The sequence below is a fragment of the Myotis daubentonii genome, chromosome Y (assembly GCF_963259705.1).
Source record: "Myotis daubentonii chromosome Y, mMyoDau2.1, whole genome shotgun sequence".
Lineage (NCBI taxonomy): Eukaryota > Metazoa > Chordata > Mammalia > Chiroptera > Vespertilionidae > Myotis > Myotis daubentonii.
The window spans coordinates 1879280-1891712 of record NC_081862.1 but is presented as its reverse complement, the minus strand read 5'-3'; positions in this window follow the sequence as shown (position 1 = coordinate 1891712).

Here is a 12433-nt window from a genome sequence, read left to right as displayed (position 1 = left end):
GGAGTGTCACTTTTGTTTTAGGAACCCCTCTTCCTGTTGGGGAAATGCACTTTCCTGTGTGCAGACCTATTAGGCTGTGAATGAATAGCTCCTTCATGTAGGGAAACAACCATTCCTCTGGAGGAAAAATTCTTCATCAGGAGGAAATGTCTCTTCCTGTGTGGACACTTCATTCTTTGTCAGACACTCACGATCCTGTGTGAAGAACTATCTTCCATTGATTGAAACACAACTTTCTGTGTGGAAACAAAATTTGCCAATGATGTAACCTTCTTCCTGTGGGGGAAATGCCCATTCCGATGTAGGAACCCATTTTATATTGGGATGTGTCACTTTTGTTTTAGGAACCCCTCTTCCTTTGTGGAAATGCACTTTCCTGTGTGCTGATCTATTTTCTGTGAGGGTCTCACACCAACTGTGTGGGAAATGCACTTTCCAGTTTGTGGATCTATTATCCTGTGAGGGCATTGAACCTTCCTGTGGGGGAATCATAACTTCCTGTTGGGCAATGCCTCTTCCTATGGAGGAAACAACCTTGCTGTGAGGAAACCCTCTCACTGTACGGGAAATGTACTATCCTGTATGCTGACCTATTATGCTGTGAATGAATAGTTCCTTCATGTGGGGAAACAACACTTCCTCTTGGGGAAAAATGCTTCCTCTGGAGGAAATGTCCCTTCCTGTATGGACACTTGATTCTTTGTTGGACACTCACGTTCCTGTGTTAAGAACATTCTTCCATTGATGGAAATGCAAGTTTCTGAGGGGTAAAAAATATTGCCAAGGGTTAACCCTCGTTCCTGTGGGGGAAATATCCGTCCCGTGTAGGAACCCATTTTATACTGGGGAGTGTCAGTTTTGTTTTAGGAACCCCTCTTCCCTTGTGGAAATGCAGTTTCCTGTGTGCTGATCTATTTTCTGTGAGGGTCTCACACCTACTGTGTGGGAAATGCACTTTCCAGTTTGTGGATCTATTATCCTGTGAGGGCATTGAACCTTCCTGTGGGGGAATCATAACTTCGTGATGGGCAAGGCCTCTTCTTGTGGGGGCAACAAACTTTCTGTGAGTAAACCTTCTACCTGTGGGGGAAATGCACTATCCTGTATGCGGACCTATTATGCTGTGAATGAATACTTCCTTCATGTGGGGAAACAATACTTCCTCTGGGGGATAAATTCTTCCTCTGGAGGAAATGTCCCTTCCTATGTGGACACTTCATTCTTTGTGGGAATTGCACATTCCTGTGTGCAGAACTATCTTCCATTGATGGAAATACAACTTCCTTCTTGAAAAAAACTACAGAAATGTGAACACTCCTACCTGTGGGGAAAAAGTCCCTTCCTGCTTAGTAACCTATTTTCCTTCTTGGGAGTGTCACTTTTGTTTTGGGAACCCTTCTTCCTGTGGGGGAAATGCACTTTCCTGTTTTTGGACCTATCTTCCTGTGAGGGCATGTCAACTTCCTGTGCGGGAATCATAACTTCCTGTTGGGCAATGCCTCTTCCTGTGGGGGAAACAAACTTCCTTGAGGAAACCTTCTAAATGTGGGCAAAGGCACTATCCTTTATGCGGATCTATTATGTTGTGAATGAATCGCTCCTGAATGTGGGGAAACAATACTACTTCTGGGGGAACAATTCTTCCTCTGGAGGAAATGTCCCTTCCTGTTTGACACTTCATTCTTTGGGTGACATGCACGTTCCTCTGTGCAGAACTATCTTCCATTGATGGAAAGGCAACTTCCTCTGTGGAAACAAAACTTCTGGACGGTGGACCCTCCTTCCTGTATTGGAAATTTCAATTCTGTTGTAGGAACCCATATTCTTTTAGTGGAGTGTCCCTTTGTTTTAGGAACTCTTCTTCCTGTGGGGGAAATGCACTTTCCTGTGTGAGGATCTCTCTTCCTGTGAGGGTGTCGCACCTACCCGTCTTGGAAATGCACTTTCTTGTATGTGGACCTATCTTCCTGTAAGGGTATCGCACCTTCCTGTGGGGGTATCATAACTTCCTGTTGGGCAACACCTCTTCCTGTGGGGGAAACAAACTTCCTGTGAGCAAACCTTCTAACTGTGGGGGAAATGCCCCATCCTGTATTCGGACCTATTATGCTGTTAATGAATAGTTCCTTCAAGTTCTCAACAACACTTCCTCTGGGGAAAAAAATCTTCCTCTGGAGGAAATGTCCCTTTCTTTGTGGACACTTCATTCTTTGTAGGACACTCACGTTCCTGTGTGAAGAACTATCTTCCATTGATGGAAATGCAACTTTCTGTGTGGAAACAAAACTTGCCAAGGGTGACCCCTTCTTCCTATGGGGGTAATGTCCCTTCCCCTGTAGGAACCCATTTTTTATTCGGGAGTGTCACTTTTGTTTTAGGAACCCCACTTCCTTTGGGGGAAATGCACTTTCCTGTGTGTGGATCTCTTTTCTTGTGAGGGTGTCTCATCTACCTGTGTGGGAAATGTACTTTCCTGTTTGTGGACCTTTCTTCCTGTGAGAGAATCGCACCTTCCTGAGGGGAATCATAACTTGTTGTTGGAGAATGCATCTAACTATAGGGGAAACAAACTTCTTTTGAGGAAACCTTCTTCCTGTGGGGGAAATGCACTTACATCTATGTGGAACTATTATGCTGCTAATAAATTGCTCATTCATGTGGGGAAACAACATTTCCCCAGGGGGAAACTATTCTTCCTCTGGAAGAAATGTCCCTTCAGTGTGGACACTTCATTCTTTGTGGGACATGCATGTTCCTTTGTGAAGAACTATCTTCCATTGATGCAAACGAACATCCTGTGTGGAAACAAAACATCCCAAGGAAGAACCCTCCTTCCGGTGGGAGAAATGTCCATTCCGGTGTAGGAACAAATTTTATATTCAGGAGTGTCACTTTTGTCTTAGGAACCACTCTTCCTTTTGGGGAAATGCATTTTCCTGTGTGCTCATCTCTATTCGGTGAAGGTGTCCCACCTACCTGTGTGGGTAATGCACTTTCCTGTTTGTGGACCTCTCTTCCTGTGAGAGAATCTCACCTTCCTTAAGGGAATCATAACTTGTTGTTGGAGAATGGCTCTACCTATAGGGGATACAAACTTCTTTTGAGGAAACCTTCTTCCTGTGGAGAAAATGCACTTACCTTTATGTGGAACTATTTTGCTGCTAATCAATTGCACATTCATGTGGGGAAACAACATTTCCTCTGGGAGGAACAATTCTTCCTCAGGAGGAAATGTCCCTTCCTATGTGGACACTTCATTCTTTGTGGGACATGCACGTTCCTGTTTGCAGAACTATCTTCCATTGATGGAAACACAACTTCGTTGTTGAAAAAACACTTCAGGTTGGTAAACGCTCCTTTGTGTTGGGGAAATGTCCCTTCCCGTTTAGGAATCTAGTTTCCTATGTGTGAGTGTCCCTTTTGTTTAAGGAACCCTTCTTCCTGTGGGGGAAATGAACTTTCCTGTGTGCGGATATCTCTTCCTGTGAGGGCGTCACACCTTCCTGTAGGGGAAATGGACTTTCCCGTTTGTGGACCCATCTTCCTGTGAGGGAATCTCAACTTCCTGTGGTTGAATCGAAACTTCCTGTTCGAGAACGCCTCTTCCTGTGGGGGATTAAACCTTCCTGTGTGGGAACTTTCTAATAGTGGGCAAATGCACTATCCTGTATGCAGATCTATTATGTGTGAATTAATCACTCCTCCATGTGGGGAAACAATACTTCTTCTGGGGGAACAATTTTTCCTTGGACGAAATATCCCTTCCTGTGTGGACACTTCATTCTTTGGGTGACAGGCACGTTCCTCTGTGTAGAACTATGTTCCATTGATGGATAGTCAAATGCCTGTGTGGAAACAAAAATTCTGGACTGTGTACACTCCTTCCCGTGATGGAAATGTCAATTCTGGTGTAGGAAAACATATTCTTTTGGGGGAGGGTCCCTTTGGTTTTAGGAGCCCTTCTTCCTGCTAGGGAAATGCACTTTCCTGTGTGCTGATTTCTTTTCTGTGAGGGTGTCACACCTACCTGTGTGGGAAATGCATTTTCCTGTTTGTGGACCTATCATCCTATGAGGGCATCACACCTTCCTGTGGGGGAGTCATAACATCCTGTTGGGCAACACCTCTTCCTGTGGGGGAAGCAAACTTCCTGTGAGGAAACCTTCTAAATGTGTGCAAAGGCAATATGCTGTATGCGGATCTATTATTCTGTGAATGAATCACTCCTCCATGTGGGGAAACAATACTTCTTCTGGGGGCACAATTCTTCCTCTGGAGGAAATGTCCCTTTCTATGTGGACACTTCTTTATTTGTGGGACATGGAAGTTCCTGTGTGCAGAACATTCCTCCATTGATCGAAACGCAACTTCCTTCTTGAAAAAAACCTACAGGACAGTGAACACTCCTTCCTGTGGGGAAAATGTCCCTTATGGTTTTGGAACCTATTTTCCTAAATGGGAGTGTCCCTTTTGTTTAGGAACCCTTCTTCCTGTGGGGGAGATGCACTTTCCTGTGTGCTTATCTCTCTTCCTGTGAGGATGTCACTCCTGCCTGTGTGGGAGATGCAGTTTCCTGTTTGTTGACCTATCTTCCTGTGAGGGCATCTCACCTTCCTGTGGGGGAATCGTAACTTTCTGTTGAGCAAGGCCTCTTCCTGTGGGGGCAACAAACTTCCTGTGAGGAAACTTTCTAACTGTGGGGGAAATGCACTGTCCTATATGCGGATCTATAATACTGTGAATAAATCAGTCCTTCGTGTGCGGAAACAATACTTCCAGTGAGGGATAAATTCTTCCTCTAGAGGAAATGTCACTTCTTATGTAGACACTTCATTCTTTGTGGGACATGCACGTTCCTGGGTGCAGAACAATCCTCCATTGCTGGAAATGCAAGTTCCTTCTTGAAAAAAAACTACAGGACAGTGAACACTCCTACCTGTGGGGAAAATGTCCCTTCCGGTTTAGGAACCTATTTTCCTATATGGAAGTGTGCCTCTTGTTTAAGGAACCCTTCTTCCTGTGGGGGAAATACACTTACCTGTGTGCGGATATCTCTTCCTGTGAGGGTGTCGCACCAACATGTGTGGGGAATGCACTTTCCTGTTTGTGCACCCATCTTCCTGTGAGGGAATCTCAACAACTGAGGCTGAATTTAAACTTCCTGTTCCAGAAGGCCTCTTCTTTTGGGCGAAATAAACTTCCTGTGAGGAAACCTTCTAACTGTGGGGGAAATGCACTATCCTGTATGCAGATCTATTATCCTGTGAATAAATCGCTCCTCCATGTGTGGAAACAATACTTCTTCTGGGCTAACAATTTTTCCTCTGGAGGAAATATCCCTTCCTGTGTGGACACTTCATTCTTTGGGTTACAGGCACGTTCCTCTGTGCAGAACGATTTTCCATTGATGGAAAGGCAACTTCCTATGTGGAAACAAAAATTCTGGACGGTGTACCCTCCTTCCTGTGATGGAAATGTCAATTCTGGTGTAGGAAACCATATTCTTTTGGGGAGTGGCCCTTATGTTTCAGGAGCCCTTCTTCCTGTAGGGGAAATGCACTTTCCTGTGTGCTGATTTCTTTTCTGTGAGGGTGTCACACCTATCTGTGTGGGAAATTCACTTTCCTGTTTGTGGACCTATCATCCTATGAGGGCATCGCAGCTTCCTGTGGGGGAATAATAACTTCCTGTTGGGCAACGCCTCTTCCTGTGGGGGAAACAAACTTCCTGTGAGGAAACCTTCTAAATGTGGGCAAAGGCACTATCCTGTATGCGGATCTATTATGCTGTGAATGAATCGCTCCTCCATGTGGGGAAACAGTACTTCTTCTGGGGGAACAATTCTTCCTCTGGTGGAAATGTCCCTTCCTGTTTTGACACTTCATTCTTTGGGTGACATGCACGTTCCTCTGTGCAGAACTATCTATAAATTGATGGAAAGGCAACTTCCTGTGTGGAAACCAAACTTCTGGATGGTGGACCCTCTTTCCTGTGACTGAAATGTCAATTCAGATGTAGGAACCCATAATCTTTTAGGGGAGTGTCCCTTTGTTTTAGGAACTCTTCTGCCTGTGGGGGAAATGCCCTTTCCTGTGTGAGGATCTCTCTTCCTGTGAGGGTGTAGCACCTACCTTGTGGGAAATGTACTTTCCTGTATGTGGACCCATCATCCTATGAGGGCATGGCACCTTCCTGTGGGGGAGTCATAACATCCTGTTGGGCAACGCCTCTTCCTGTGGGGGAAACAAACTTCCTGTGAGGAAACCTTCTAAATGTGTGCAAAGGCAATATGCTGTATGCGGATCTATTATTCTGTGAATGAATCTCTCCTCCATGTGGGGAAACAATACTTCTTCTGGGGGCACAATTCTTCCTCTGGAGGAAATGTCCCTTTCTATGTGGACATTTCTTTGTTTGTGGGACATGGAAGTTCCTGTGTGCAGAACTATCTTCCATTGATCGAACCACAACTTCCTTCTTGAAAAAAACCTACAGGACAGTGAACACTCCTTCCTGTGGGGAAAATGTCCCTTATGGTTTTGGAACCTATTTTCCTAAATGGGAGTGTCCCTTTTGTTTAGGAACCCTTCTTCCTGTGGGGGAGATGCACTTTCCTGTGTGCTTATCTCTCTTTCTGTGAGGATGTCACTCCTGCCTGTGTGGGAGATGCAGTTTCCTGTTTGTGGACCTATCTTCGTGTGAGGGCATCGCACCTTCCTGTGGGGGAATCGTAACTTCCTGTTGGGCAACACCTCTTTCTGTGGGAGATACAAATGTCGTGTGAAGTAACCTTCTAACTGTGGGGGAAATGCACTATACTGTATGTGGACATATTATGTTGTGAATGAATAGTTTGTTCATGTGGGGAAACAAGACTTCCTCGTGGAGAAAAATTCTTCCTCTGGAGAAAATGTCCTTCCTTTGTGGACACTTCATTCATTGTCGGACACTCACGTTCCTGTGTGAAGAACGATCTTCCATTGATGGAAACGCAACTTTCTTTGTGGAAATAAAACTTGCCAAGGGTAAACCCTCCTTCCTGTGGGGGAAATGTCCCTTCACGTGTAGGAACCCATTTTATATTGGGGAGTGTCACTTTTGTTTTAGGAAGCCCTCTTCCTGTTGAGGATATGCACTTTCCTGTGTGTGGATCTCTTTTCCTGTGAGGGCATCCCACCTTCCTGTGGGGGAATCGAAACATCCTGTTGGGCAACGCCTCTTCCTGTGGGGGAGACAAACTTCCTGTGAGGAAACCTTCTAAATGTGGGCAAAGGCAATATCCTGTATGCGGATCTATTATTCTGTGAATGAATCGCTCCTTCGTGTGCGGAAACAATACTTCCAGTGAGGGATAAATTCTTCCTCTAGAGGAAATGTCACTTCTTATGTAGACACTTCATTCTTTGTGGGACATGCACGTTCCTGGGAGCAGAACAATCCTCCATTGCTGGAAATGCAAGTTCCTTCTTGAAAAAAAAACTACAGGACAGTGAACACTTCTACCTGTGGGGGAAATGTCCCTTCCGGTTTAGGAACCTATTTTCCTATATGGAAGTGTCCCTTTTGTTTAAGGAACCCTTCTTCCTGTGGGGGAAATACACTTACCTGTGTGCGGATATCTCTTCCTGTGAGGGTGTCACACCAACATGTGTGGGGAATGCACTTTCCTGTTTGTGCACCCATCTTCCTGTGAGGGAATCTCAACAACTGAGGCTGAATTTAAACTTCCTGTTCCAGAAGGCCTCTTCTTGTGGGCGAAACAAACTTCCTGTGAGGAAACCTTCTAACAGTGGGCAAATGCACTATCCTGTATGCAGATCTATTATCTTGTGAATAAATCGCTCCTCCATGTGTGCAAACAATACTTCTTCTGGGCTAACAATTTTTCCTCTGGAGGAAATATCCCTTCCTGTGTGGACACTTCATTCTTTGGGTTACAGGCACGTTCCTCTGTGCAGAACAATTTTCCATTGATGGAAAGGCAACTTCCTATGTGGAAACAAAAATTCTGGATGGTGTACCCTCCTTCCTGTGATGGAAATGTCAATTCTGGAGTAGGAAACCATATTCTTTTGGGGGAGTTGCCCTTTTGTTTCAGGAGCCCTTCTTCCTGTAGGGGAAATGCACTTTCCTGTGTGCTGATTTCTTTTCTGTGAGGGTGTCCCACCTATCTGTGTGGGAAATTCATTTTCCTGTTTGTGGACCTATCATCCTATGAGGGCATCGCAGCTTCCTGTGGGGGAATCAAAACTTCTTGTTGGGCAACGCCTCTTCCTGTGGGAGAAACAAACTTCCTTTGAGGAAACCTTCAAAATGTGGGCAAAGGCACTATCCTGTATGCGGATCTATTACGCTGTGAATGAATCGCTCCTCCATGTGGGGAAACAATACTACTTCTGGGGGAACAATTCTTCCTCTGGTGGAAATGTCCCTTCCTGTTTTGACACTTCATTCTTTGGGTGACATGCACGTTCCTCTGTGCAGAACTATCTATAAATTGATGGAAAGGCAACTTCCTGTGTGGAAACCAAACTTCTGGATGGTGGACCCTCCTTCCTGTGACTGAAATGTCAATTCTGGTGTAGGAACACATAATCTTTTAGGGGAGTGTCCCTTTGTTTTAGGAACTCTTCTGCCTGTGGGGGAAATGCACTTTCCTGTGTGAGGATCTCTCTTCCTGTGAGGGTGTAGCACCTACCTTGTGGGAAATGTACTTTCCTTATGTGGACCTATCTTCCTGTGAGGGAATCGCACCTTCCTGTGGGGGGATCATAACTTCCTGTTGGGCAACACCTCTTTCTGTGGGGGAAATAAACGTCCTGTGAGGAAACCCTCTAACTGTGGGGGAAATGCACTATCCTGTATGCAGATCTATTATCCTGTGAATAAATCGCTCCTCCATGTGGGGAAACAATACTTCTTCTGGGCGAACAATTTTTCCTCTGGAGGAAATATCCCTTCCTGTGTGGACACTTCATTCTTTGGGGTACAGGCACGTTCCTCTGTGCAGAACTATTTTCCATTGATGGAAAGGCAACTGCCTATGTGGAAACAAAAATTCAGGACGGTGTACCCTCCTTCCTGTGATGGAAATGTCAATTCTGGAGTAGGAAACCATATACTTTTGGGGGAGTTGCCCTTCCTGTGGTGGAATCGAAACTTCCTGTTGGACAACGCCTCTTCCTGTGGAGGAAAAAACTTGCTGTGAGGAAACCCTCTAACTGTACGGGAAACGTACTATCCTGTATGCTGACCTATTATGATGTGAATGAGTAGTTCCTTCATGTGGGGAAACAACACTTCCTCGTGGGAAAAAATTCTTCCTCTGGAGGATGTGTCCCTTAGTGTATGGACACTTCATTCTTTGTCGGACACTCACGTTCTGTGTTAAGAACTATCTTCCATTGATGGAAACGCAAGTTTTTGTGGGGGGAAAAACTTGCCAAGGGTTAACCCTCCATCCTGTGGGCCAATGCCCATCCCTTGTAGGAACCCATTTTATATTGGGGAGTGTCAGTTTTGTTTTAGGAACCTCTCTTCCTGTTGGGGAAATGCACTTTCCTGTGTGCAGACCTATTAGGCTGTGAATGAATAGTTCCTTCATGTGGGGAAACAACAATTCCTCTGGGGGGAAAATTCTTCATCTGGGGGAAATGTCCCTTCCTGTGTGGACACTTCTTTATTTGTCGGACACTCACCATCCTGTGTGAAGAACTATCTTCCATTGATGGAAACGCAACTTTCTGTGTGGAAACAAAATTTGCCAAGGACGTAACCTCCTTCCTGTGGAGGAAATGTTCATTCCGATGTAGGAACCCCTTTTATATTGGGGAGTGTCACTTTTGTATTAGGAACCCCTCTTCCTTTGTGGAATGCAGTTTCCTGTGTGCTGATCTATTTTCTGTGAGGGTCTCACACCAACTGTGTGGGAAATGCACTTTCCAGTTTGTAGATCTATTATCCTGTGAGGGCATTGAACCATCCTGTGGGGGAATCATAACTTCCTGTTGGGCAAGGCCTCTTCCTGTGTGGGCAACAAACTTTCTGTGAGGAAACCTTATACCTGTGGGGGAAATGCACTATCCTGTATGCGGACCTATGATGCTGTGAATGAATAGTTCCTTCATGTGGGGAAACAATACTCCCTCCAGGGGAAAAATTCTTCCTCTGGAAGAAGTGTCCCTTCCTATGTGGACACTTCATTCTTTGTGGGAAATGCACGTTCCTGTATGCAGAGCTATCTTCCATTGATGGAAATGCAACTTCCTTCTTGAAAAAAAGCTACAGGAATGTGAACACTCCTACCTGTGGGGAAAATGTCCCTTCTGGTTTAGGAACCTATTTTCCAACTTGGGAGTGTCCCTTTTTTTTTAGGAACCCTTCTTCCTGTGGGGGACATGCACTTTCCTGTATGCTGATATCTCTTCCTGTGAGGGCGTCAGGCCTTCCTCTGGGGGAAATGGACTTTCCTGTTTGTGGACCCATCTTTCTGTGAGGGAATCTTAACTTCCTGTGGTGGAATCAAAACTTCCTGTTAGAGAACGCCTCTTCCTGTGGGGGAAAAAAACTTCCTGGGAGGAAACCTTCTAACAGTGGGCAAATGCACTATCCTGTATGCGGATGTATTATGTGCGAATTCATCGCTCCTTCATGTGGGGAAACAATACCTCTTCTGGGGGAACAATTCTTCCTCTGGAGGAAATATCCCTTCCTGTGTGGACACTTCATTCTTTGGGTGACATGCACGTTCCTCTGTGCAGAACTACCTTCCTTTGATGAAAAGGCAACTTCCTTGTGGAAACAAAACTTCTTTATTGTGGACCCTCCTTCCTGTGATGGAAATGTCTCTTCTCATTTAGGAACCAAAATTCTTTTCGGGGTGTGTCCCTTTCACTTAGGGAACCCTGCTTCCTGTGGGGGAATTGCACTTTCCTGTGTACAGATCTTTCTTCCTCTTGCAGGCCCCACACTGGGGATCAAGCCCACAACCCGAGCACGTGCCCTGACCAGGAATTGAACCCTGATGTCCTGGTTCATAGGTCGATGCTCAAGCACTGAGCCACCACTGAAGGGCGGGAGAGGGAAGGTCATGGTCCCAGGTCGTGTGTTTGGGTACCAGCTTCAGGAGCTCTCCTCCAGAAACAGGTGCTGTGCTAGGTGCCTCGGGCTGAGGTGTGACGGGCCCTCACTGCTTGTGCCTGCTCCCTGCATGGACGTCCGCTCTGTTGTAAGAAAAGCGGGGCCTCTGGTTGCTGGGACCCCAACGCCTCCTCAGGCAGACGCTTACCTGTTCCCAGGAGCCTAGCTGGACTCCCACCCATGGGCCCATGAGGGTCGGTGCTCCTGGCCTCAGTGGACATTACCTGTGAACCAGTGGCCAGGAATGACCGACACTGCCTGCCTGCTCTGCTCATGCGGGTCCATGGCCCATCAGTCTCCCCATAAGAAATGTGCAGTTAAGGATTTCAGACAGGTCAGGGGAGGGTGAGACCCGCAGAGCCAGGTACAAGGCCAGGCACCAGAAGCTGCTGCGAGGTGGGCGTCGCACACACTGTGAGGTGAGGTGCACCCAGCAGCTCTCAGCTGGGTGGTGAGGGCCTTTGTCCTGGTCACTCTCAGTGCCACCTGCCCAGGTTCAGTGGGAGGGGGTGCTCGGGGGAGGAGCATGCCTGACCCCATGCCCCCTGCTCCGGCAGCCGAGTCCACGCAGAACAGTGGAGCTGCTTGAGCTCTAAACTGGCCCCTGGGCCCCACTCCCTCTAACTCCCTTGTCCACCTCAAGGCCTGGCAGACCCTGTTCACTGAGAGATGCGTGTTTTAACAACCCTGAGCCAGAGGCCCCGGTGCTGACCACACTCTGAATGACACTCCAAAGCCTGGGTCACCCTCCCGCTTTATAGCTTGCAAAGAGGCACAGAGACTTTGGGGGTCTTGCCTTAGGACACAGAGTTGTGAGGACAGAGCTGAGACTCAAACCCTTGTGGACAGACCTGGCGCCCACATGGTATGCCCCAGGCGAGATGCCAATGCTACAGAGGCAGCAAGAAGAGGGCGACCAGTGCCCGGACTGAGGCAGCACAGGTGTGTGCACAGGCACACGGGCACAGACACACACACACACACACACACACACACACACACAAACACACATATATACACACACACATGCAAACACACACCTGCACACACACTCTGGCTTTCACCTCTGAGGCTACAGAGGTCTAAAGAATCAGGGGAGGAGCCAGGAGAAGCCAAGGGGTGGGTGGGGTCCTATTCATGTTCCTGGTGAGTGTGTCTCAATCCCTCTCCTTGGCGGGAACCTCACTGGGCTGAAGCCAGATTCCGCCTTCCCGGGTTCAGGTCTGTGGCTGAGGGTTCTTTGAGACCCTCCTGGAACTCTGCTTTCAGTGATGAGGGGGATGAGGCACGTAGG